Source organism: Otolemur garnettii, unplaced genomic scaffold, assembly GCF_000181295.1.
Source record: "Otolemur garnettii isolate 467f Iridium unplaced genomic scaffold, OtoGar3 scaffold00004, whole genome shotgun sequence".
NCBI classification, from domain to species: domain Eukaryota; kingdom Metazoa; phylum Chordata; class Mammalia; order Primates; family Galagidae; genus Otolemur; species Otolemur garnettii.
The window spans coordinates 24019117-24029468 of NW_003852399.1; positions in this window are offsets into that span (position 1 = coordinate 24019117).

Consider the following 10352-nt stretch of genomic DNA (forward strand, 5'->3'; position numbering starts at 1 on the left):
ACTGTAAGACTGAAGCTACAGAGAAGAAGACATGGCCTTGCCCTTGTGCATTAGATCGTGTCAGGGGAGGCTGAGGGACGACAGCAGGGTTCTCTGTCTTGTAGTTAAAACATGGTGGCAATACTCCTTGGTGCTAGGGAGTATGGAGATACAGCACCTGGGATAGGCCGGACAGGGCAGGGGAAAGGGATAGGGGTATCAGGTTTTCTGGAGGTGGGACATCTGAACTCTACCTTCAAGGTTGAGTAGGTGTTAGCTAGGAGAAGCAGGTGGCAGTTGGAAAGGGGGAAATGTGGAGAATATTTGAACAGTATGATCAAAGGCAGAGAGATGTGATGCTCAAGATGTATGGTGGAGATGGGCACTAACTCAGGACAGATTCTCCTCACCAGATGGGTCTCATCAACCAGCACAGAAGAGAAAAGCAGACAAGAACCAACCACCTATGAGGCCAATGCAGCTCTTCAAAGACAAGGAATCAGACATGGAGAGATTTGGGATAAGAGGTGGTGGGGTACACTGTAGTTAAGAGCCTGCATGCAGGCTCGGCGCCTGTGGCTCAATCGGCTAAGGTGCCAGCCACGTACACCTAAGGTGGCAGGTTCGAATCCCCAGCCTGGGCCCACCAAACAACAATAATGGCTGCAACCAAAAAATGGCCGGGCGTTGTGGCGGGCGCCTGTAGTCCCAGCTACTTGGGAGGCAGAGGCATGAGACTCGCTTGAGCCCAGGAGTTGGAGGTTGCCGTGAGCTGTGATGCCAGGGCCCTCTAACCAGGGCGACAGCTTGAGGCTCTGTCTCAAAAAAAAAAAAAAAAAAAAAAAAGAGTGTGCATGCAAAAGTCAGCTCAATCCTAACTCAGCACCCATCAGTGTGAACTTGGGTAAGATTGTTGACTTCTCTGAGTCAAAATGTCTTCATCTGAAAAATGGAGCTGATGGTACCTAACTCAAAATGTGGTTAAGACACTATGGTGCTGGCAAAAGAAAAAGAAAGGAAGGAAAGAAGGAAGGATGAAGGGAAGGAGGAAGGAAGGAAGGTGTTTTTGAGAATTAAATGTTAACACATGCAAATCATTCATATTTGTAAGAAGTAACTTCTCATAAATGTCAACCATTATCATTATCAGTGACTTGTCTGACACTGCCGCTCAGCTGAAGAGGGCGGAGGTAGGATTTGAACTTTGGTTCATTTGGCTTCTGTATCTCTCCAGGCCACTCTGAGTCTCAGAATTATGTGTATTTCTACAGCATAGACGTGCTATGCTTTTAATATATACTCATATATTTCTTGCATATTTACTACTTCTTTTTATAAAAAAAATTAGACTTCTAGAAATTTCTGTGTCCATAGTAAGAAATAGATTTGAATTTCAGCCCAGTATATGTTTTCATGTAACTATAACAGGCAACATTTTCACAAAGCAGTAGCAACCAGCCTACATGCCATGTACTCTGATATGTCTCTTCTACTTAATATAATATTAATAAATAACAAGCCAAGATTGATTTCACAACCCGCAAATGAACTGACACTCAAAATGTTAGCACAGTGTTCTACATGGATGTCCAGTTTACACGTTAATTCCAAGCCAATCAAGTAACCTTCTGTTTACTAATTCAGGAAGAAGGCAGCCTGGTTAGAAGACTAGTCCAGGATTAAAAACTCAAATGCCTTTAGGGAACAGGTGCAAGACAAATGTACATAAGATCATTGAGACACAGAAAACAATGGAGGCTAGCCTTTCTGGAAGATTTTTTTAAATAGCTCCTTTATCCTTGGAGAGATACATTTTGGTTTACAATCTAGTTTTGTTTAGCAAGAACTAGTTCCCTCCATCCTATTTAAAGTAAGCTATCTTCTCTTCCAGACTTTATTTTCTACTTCAGCCTCCTATTTGTTTCCTTCTTTGCAGATGAAAATGTAACAATTAATTTGTCTGTGTACTTGTACTTGTCTGTTCCTCCCAGTGAATGTAGGCTACTCGAGATACAATCAGGACTCTCCCATTCACCATTATATTCCCAGGACCAACACACACGTGATACACATTAGATAGCCTCATAAATATGTTTAGAGTAGATGGTTGGGTGGATGCATAGATAATGTAAGGATAAATGGTGGAAGGATAGCTAGATAGATGGAAGAAAGACAAAAATAAAGTTTCTGAATTTACAGAACTGAGGATCTATAAAGACTGGAGACCCTACTGTGTCACATCCACCCATTGAGACCTACCCTGAAATAGCTCCTTTATAGGTGTGTTGTCATGTACCTCCAAATTTGTTTATTTACAAAATATGTGCCATATATTAAAAATTTATACCCCTATTGATATACTCTATTACCCTACAAATCTAAGAACATTTCCTAAACATGGGACAGGTACCACCTCCCATTTGGAGGAGTGTTCTGCCTATTCTTCCCTCTCTGTAGGGACTCAGATGTAAAACACGGCAGTGCTGGTTGCTATAGCCACAGAAAGTAAATTCCACACAACTAAGTTATTTTTATCTGCATTGGAAAGTCATATTTGGGCAGTGCCTGTGGCTCAGTGAGTAGGACGCTGGCCCCATATACCGAGGGTGGCAGGTTCAAACCCAGTCCCAGCCAAACAGCAATAAAAAAATAACTGGGCTTTGTGGCGGGCACCAATAGTCCCAGCTACTCAGGAGGCTGAGGCAAGAGAATTGAGGGGTTGTTGTGAGCTGTGACACCATGGCACTCTACTGAGGGCGACAAGGTGAGACTGTGTCTCTAAAAAGGAAAGTCACATTTGTGTTTGAGTAAAGCACCTATGTAATTAGATTCATTCCCACTCCTGGAGTTTAGAGAGTTACTATTGGTATCATATTTGAGAAAATCAGATCTTCTATGATCACATGTGATTTTCTCTCCCATGTCTCATGATCTCATTCCTTTGGGCTAAAGAAAATTAACCTGGACCATCATTCCTAGCACAGTGAGGTGCTGTTAGTGATATGGCTCTTAATGTTGTGACAGCTCTTAATGTTCTTCTTAGCACTAAGCCATAATATATCCTTTTAATCTTTCTGGGGAATCCCCATTTGTGGAAGACGTGATGAGAGACAGGAATCTCCTACTATCACCAAAGCTGGAGGGTGGCCCAAATCTGTCAATCAGATGCTGACATCAGAACTTGGCACCATGAAGGACTGACACCACAGTGGAGGGATGGTATTCAATATGGCGCCAGCAGGGTTGAGCATCTACTGGATGGTGAGCATAGGTTGTAGGACCCACAGCAGCAACTCAGCCAGATTGTTACTGCAGTATAACTTTGGCATGCTTTTTCCTGCTGCTTAGCTTTTCTGTCTATTTTCTGAAGCTGATTCCTCAGCCCTCTCACTGATTCTGTGTGATACAATATCCTTCCAGTACATTTCCAGGAAATAAGTTATGGAGAATCCATTTCAGTAGTAGATGCTGTGATGGGCTCTCCAAATTCCTCTTCTTGTCTGAAGGATTCATTCCCTCAGCTGTTGAGTGGGCTGCTGTCACATAGCCCCCACCTGTCAGCCTTCCTCACAATGGCCTCAGAGCAGAGTCTCATTATTTAAGGTCACACCCTGTCAATGGAGCGGTCTGGATTCAGAGATTGGTCAACATAGGGCATAATAGGCCTGGCGCTCTCGCCTCCAACTCAAGTAGAGTTGTCAGATAATATACATGATGCTCAGATAATTTAAGTTTCAGATAAATAATGAAACAGATATTTTTGTTGTAAAAGATTATATGGAACATATTTATGTTAAAAAATTATTCATTGTTTACTTGAGATCCAAATTTAACTAGACATCCTGCATTTTTATTTGCTCACTCTGGCAACACTACATTCAAGGCAGCCTCAAGCGTCCATGTGGGTAGCTGAGGCCTCCACTCAGACTGGATTACAGCCCTCTCTCCCCTCTGCCCCCTTCTGCTGCCATCCTTTTTTTATTTTTTCCTTTTCTTAGAAGGTAATCCCAGGAGCATTTCCTTAATACCTGTTGCAAGCTGATCTCCCTTTCAGAGTCAGCTTCCCAGGCAACCCAAACTGTGACAGTTTCTGTTTTTACAACTGTCCCAGTTTTCCCCAGATTGAGGGGGATTGCTGAGATGAATTGATTACCCTGCCTTTTTTTTTTTTTTTTTTTCAGAGACAGAGTCTTACTTTGTCGCCCTCGGTAGAGTGCTGTGGCATCAGCTCTTGGCTCTTGGGCTTAGGTGATTCTCTTGCCTCAGCCTCCCAGGTAGCTGGGACTACAGGCGCCTGCCACAACACCTGGCTATTTTTTTGTTGCAGTTTGGCTGGGTTCAAACCCACCACACTCAGAATATGGGGCCGGCACCCTACTCACTGAGCCACAGGAGCCACCCTGGTTGCCCTACCTTACAACCAAGAATTTGAACAGGTTTAACTCTCAATAACTTGGGTGACCAGAAAATATCACTGCTTCTTGCCCTTTGAGGTGAGAAAGGATACCTGGGAAGGGTCAGGTCTAGGAGGACAGAGGTCTTCTCAAGGAGACCCCAAGGACTGCGGGGTCCTCCCCATGGTGACTCAGCTCTTAGGAATTTGTAGAAACTTAACTTCCTGGGACCTGAAAATTTCCACTTCTGTGAAATCCTACAGTTCTGTAGGGGCTGGAACAGCTTCTCCAGCTTAATTCAAACTGACCGATGAGAAAGGTACCCAGGAGCTGGAAATTTTTGACTGGAGATAAACAGGGAAAGACCAAGTCAGTTAGGGACTGCAGACATTTTGAGATTTTTAGATTTGCCATAGCTCCGCTGGCTGAATAAAAGCCCTTTTCCTCCTAAACATGGTGTTTGGGTTTTCATTCTCTCCATTGGGCCTCATCTTCCTACAACAGAGGTGCTTGTGTTATATAATTTTTAAAAAATTTCCTTTTGGTCTTTGTCCCTAGTTCCTGACAGATTTTCTAAAACTCTTGGTATTTCCTGAGTGTTGGAAGTGTCTTTTTTTTTTTGAGACAGAGTCTCACTATGTCACCCTCAGTAAAGTGCTATAGCATCACAGCTCACAGCAACCTCCAACTCTTGGGCTTTAAATGATTCTCTTGTCTCAGCCTCCCAAGTAGCTGGGACTACTGGCAGCCGCCACAACGCCTAACTATTTCTTTGTTGCAGTTGTCATTGTTATTTAGCAAGCCCAGGCTGGATTCGAACCGGCCAGCCTGGGTATATGTGGCCTGCGCCCTACCCACTGAGCTACCAGCACCGCCTGTCTTTTGTTATTTCTAACAAACCCTTTTTGATCACACCCTAGTTTGTGCTAATGAGGTAGCTTAGGTAAGTCTAGGTACAGAAAGACCAGGCACGAAGAGGGTTGTCACTTTCAGCCTCACCCACTATTAATACCTATGATAACTCTTCAGTAAGGAGATTTGGTGAACTCCCAGCTTGGTGAACAGGTGGAGGTGCTGAGAGGGCGGTGTGCCCAGAAGGGCATGGCTGCACTTCACACCCCTTCCCCTCAGGTACCTTGCCCAGCACATCTCTTTCGTTGGGCTGTTCCTGAGTTGTAGCCTTTATCACAAACCAGTAAACCAGTAAGGAAAGTGCTTTTCTGGGTGCTCTGAGCCATTCCAGCAAATTATCAAACCTCCACTTTGTATCTGATTGGTCAGGAGCACAGGCGGCCCAGACTGTAGATTGATGTTTGAATTAGTCCTGTCTGTCTGCACATGGCACTGTGTAGAGCAAACTAAAGAGAACCAGCCTCTGCTCTAATCTGTCACTGAGTGCCTATTAGAGTTAAGAGAGATTAAAGCATCTCTCATTTAGGTGGCACTTAACAATTCACAAACTACCATGCGGTTTCACTTTAATTTCCCCACTGTAGGGGCCAAGGGAAAACTTCCCTTTCACCCTCTGAAGTTGCACTGAAAATCACCAACAGAAAGTGAATTAACGGGAGAAAAGGCACAAATTTATTTGGCCATAGTTTTACGTGACACAGGAAGGAGCCTTCAGAATGAAGACCCAAAGATCCTGGGTAAATTGTCCATTTTTAGGCTTAGGTAAAAGCATGGACAGCCACGCAGAATGTGATTGGACAAAAAGGATATAACCTAGTGGCTGATTGACAGAGTGGGGAAAACCAGCAAGGCCTGTTTAAATTTTTCTCAGCCTCTCTGTGGCAGCATTCCTTCCTTCTGGGTCTGGGTGTCTTCTGAGCGATAGTCAAGGTAGATGAAATAATTTCTTTGTGGCCAGTTTTTATACAGGAAGGTATGAGGGGGTGTCAAGAAGAGTTAGAGTAGTATTTTTAGGTATTATGACTGGCTTGGCTTTAGAGGAAAGGGTTTCTGGTTCTTACATACTGCCTTGGGGAAGAAGGATTCTAGTTTCTATGGCTAGCCTCAGTAGCTCCAGGAGCACCATCAGTACACAGTAATAGGTGGCTACCTTGAAGGAGATGAAGGGACAGGGACAGGAGGACAGGTGGAGGTCAGAGAAAAGCTTTTGCTTCTGAGGTCTTTATTTTTTTTTTTTTTTTTTTTTTTTGAGACAGAGCCTCAAGCTATCCCCCTGGGTAGAGTGCCGTGGCATTACAGCTCACAGCAACCTCCAATTCCTGGGCTCAAGCGAGTCTCCTGCCTCCGCCTCCCAAGTAGCTGGGACCACAGGCACCCGCCACAACGCCCGGCTATTTTTTGGTTGCAGCCGTCATTGTTGTTTGGCGGGTCCGGGCTGGGGATTTGAACCCGCCACCTTAGGTGTACGTGGCTGGCGCCTTAGCCGGTTGAGCTATAGGCGCCGAGCCGCTTCTGAGGTCTTTATTTGGGGGTATTAGTTTCCAATACGATATGATACAAAATTAGGATAATGCTGCTATAAACCCATATTATAGATAAGAAAATTGAGGCTCAGAGGGATAAAATGACTAGTCTGGCAGGTACCCTGACAGGAAGTTGTAGAGCACAGACAAGCACCCGGGTATGACCAATGGTAAGTCCAGTATTTACCTAAAGAACTACCAACAGATGCTCCCCTTGAGGAGAAGTCTTATTTCTGGAATTCTACTCTTCTACAAGCCTGAGAAAATTCTAATTGCTTAACCTTCAGAACTCAGGAAGAACTTTTTGACTGTGGTTTGTGTCCCGGCCAAATAAAGCATTATTACAGGCACTTGCTATAACAGAGACAGTTTGCAGCATGCCCTAACAGAACCAGGAAGCGCTCCATCCTAGGCGAATAAATAACCCTGCTTCATAAAGGACAGATGATTCCAAAAAAAATAAACATACAGCAAATTATTCCTTGTGGTTGGAAAGGCCTACTATATGGGCATAATAAGCATTTTATAAGGAAGAAAAAAACTGGTGTTGGAAATAGGAATAGAAGGTACTGGTGAAAAAGAACAAAGAAAAAATATGGAAGGAGCCACAGTCAGATGGAATCATTGCCAAAAAGAAAAATAAGTAGAATGTAGTCTAAGAGGCCATCTCAAAAATAAATATTTAAGGATCCAAAAGTAAAAATGAAAGGAAAGTCAAGGTTCTGAAATGAATGTATGTGTGTTGAATCTCTTGGGGTGATCATGCCAGGGAGACATCAATGACAAGGGAGGAAAGTGGTCATAATAGACACATTTATTCACTTCTTGCTATGTGATGGGTGCTGTCCTATCGCTTTACAGATGTAACCCCATCTAACGTGCACAATGATCCTCTTGGCATTTTGCAGATTGTACCGATGAGAAGCTAAGGCAGAGACAATTTAAGTATCTTCTCAAGGTCACTCCGCTAGTTGGTAAAGAAGGTAAGATTTGAACTTAAGACTCTTGAGCCTTGATCTTAACCCTGTCTTCTGTCACCTCATGGAGAGTGGCCTGCCTTAAGGACTTAAGGTTTACAAGGTTAGTATTCAGAGTAATATTTAAGTCCAATGAATTCTACAAAGTGATGCTAACAAACGTGTGTTGTGAGGCAGGAGGATTCTCTGGATGGGAAGTGAGAGAAACAACTGACCCTGAATGCACCTGATTTCATCTGATCTCAGAAGCCAACCAGGGATGGGCCTGGTTAGTACTTAGATAGGAAATAAAACCAAAACTAGCTTAAGCTGAAAGGGAGATTTTTGGCAGCAAGCAGGTTGGGGTGGTTTCCAGAATGAAGGGTGAGTTAGACAGCTACATCTTAGGAAGTCAGGAATTAGAGAATCTCTGAGATTTTGGCTCCTGGAATCAGGGATTTGAAGGCTTTCAGGACTGTCCCACTCCTCACATGTTTCTCTCCATGGATTGACTTCTCTTGCAGGAGGGTTCCTTGAAGTGTGAGGAATGGCTTCTGGTACCCCTGTGCTCTCAGTCTAGCAAGCTATCCCATAAGAAAAAAGAAAATAAAGTCCTCTCCCTTCCCAGCTTATTTCCCTCTTTTTCCCCAAAGTAAAACAAATAAATTCCCAGGGAAGATCTAGATTGGTCCGGCTTGGGTCTCATGCCCATCCATGGGGCAATCATTGTTGCCCTGAAAGCCAGGTTCTATGATAGTCACCCCCCCCCCTTTTAGAGTCACTTGGGGCTTTAATGGAGGCTTAAATGGCAGCTTCTGTTCTCAATAGTCAAAACAATAACTGTCTCGGAGAAAGTGGACTATCAGCAAGAAAATGACCAATATCAGAAAAGATGCAAAAATAAGCAAGATCAAACAGTTATATCATGAAAACAAGATTTAGGCACAAGGAAGGGAGATTTATGTAACAATGTAGAGAGTTTAAAATACAAGATAAAAGAGTGGTGCCTGTGGCTCAAAGGAGTAGGGCACTGGCCCCATATGATGGAGGTGGTGGGTTCAAACTCAGCCCCAGTCCCCCCCCAAAATGGGTAAAATACAAGTTAAAAGATGAATTAGGATGCCAGCTCTGAAACCTCTAAATACTTCTATTATTAAGCAGGTGCTTTCTGACTAATGCAGGGTCATGCTTCCAGTTTGTGGCCACTAAATATGAATTTATTTTGATGACGTTTTCTTAAAAATTACTGCTTGCAGCACTTACATATTTATAACACATTTTTAGCAGAATAATCTACATGTGTAAGGTTCTACATAAATGCTAATGATAAATAATTACAGTCATTGGGCTTACACTTACTGTTTGATAATGCACCTACTCATTCATCTTTTATGTACTAATCTAGTGGAGACTCTACTCCCGGTACTCTGTTGGACACATGGTACCTTCAAGGTATGTATTCATTTGTTCAGGCTGCTATAATGAAATATCATCAATTTGTTGATTTAAACAATAGATATTTCTAGCAGTCCAGAAGGCTGAAGCAGGTGGATTACTTGAGCTCAGGAGTTCTTGCGACCAGCCTGAAGAAGAGCAAGACCCCATCTCTACTTAAAAAAAAAGTAGAAAAAATAGCTGGGGGTAATGGCAGGTAACCTGTAATCCTAGCTACTGGAAAAAATGAGGCAAGAGGATCACCTGAGCCTGCGTTTGAGCTTGCTGTGAGCTGTGATGGTGCCATAGCACACTACCCAGGGCAATTAAGTGAGACAGTGTCTCAAAAAAATAATTAAATAAATAAACAACAGATATTTATTTCTCATAGGTCTGGAGTCTGGGAAGTCTAAGTCAAGGTCCTGGCAGATTCAATCTTAGGGACTCTACCCCCAGGATCTAATTACCCCCACAGGCCCATCTCCAAATACCATCACCCTGGGAATTGGGGCTTCAACATACGAATTTGGAGACAGAGCACAAACAATGAATCCATAGCAAGGTACTTAGAGTTCAGAGCTCTGACTCAGACCTATAAATAAATTATGCCTTGACAGGTGTACAGTGGACACTGGTACATTGCCCAGATGACCTCTTCAAGGCAGAGACACTCTCCACCTTTGGAGAGTTGCCCATTAAAGATTCACAGGTGAGTCCATCCCAGGATGTTGCCCAGGGCTTAAGGGAGCTGCCTTCCCAAAAGGTACAACTCCTGGGGTTGGTGTGGTCCATATCCAATGGCTCGTCACTGAGGGAGTACAAAGTCCTCCATTGGAGACAACATCCCAGTCAGCTGAGTCCTCGGCTGCAATTGCACTGCAGTTCAGCTCCTTCCTTTGCTCAGTCTGCTCCTCTCACCCCCTTAGAGGTGCTGTTCCTGAGAACGCCTTTAAAAAACTGTCTGCATATCAATCTCCATCTCTGACTCTATTTTACAGGAAATCCATCTAAGACAAGCTGCCACTTAGAAAATTCTTTTTCTTTTTTCTTTTTTTTTGAGACAGAGCCTCAAGCTATCACCCTGGGTAGAGTACTATGGCACCACAGCTCACAGCAACCTCCAACTCCTAGGCTCAAGCGATTCTCCTGCCTCT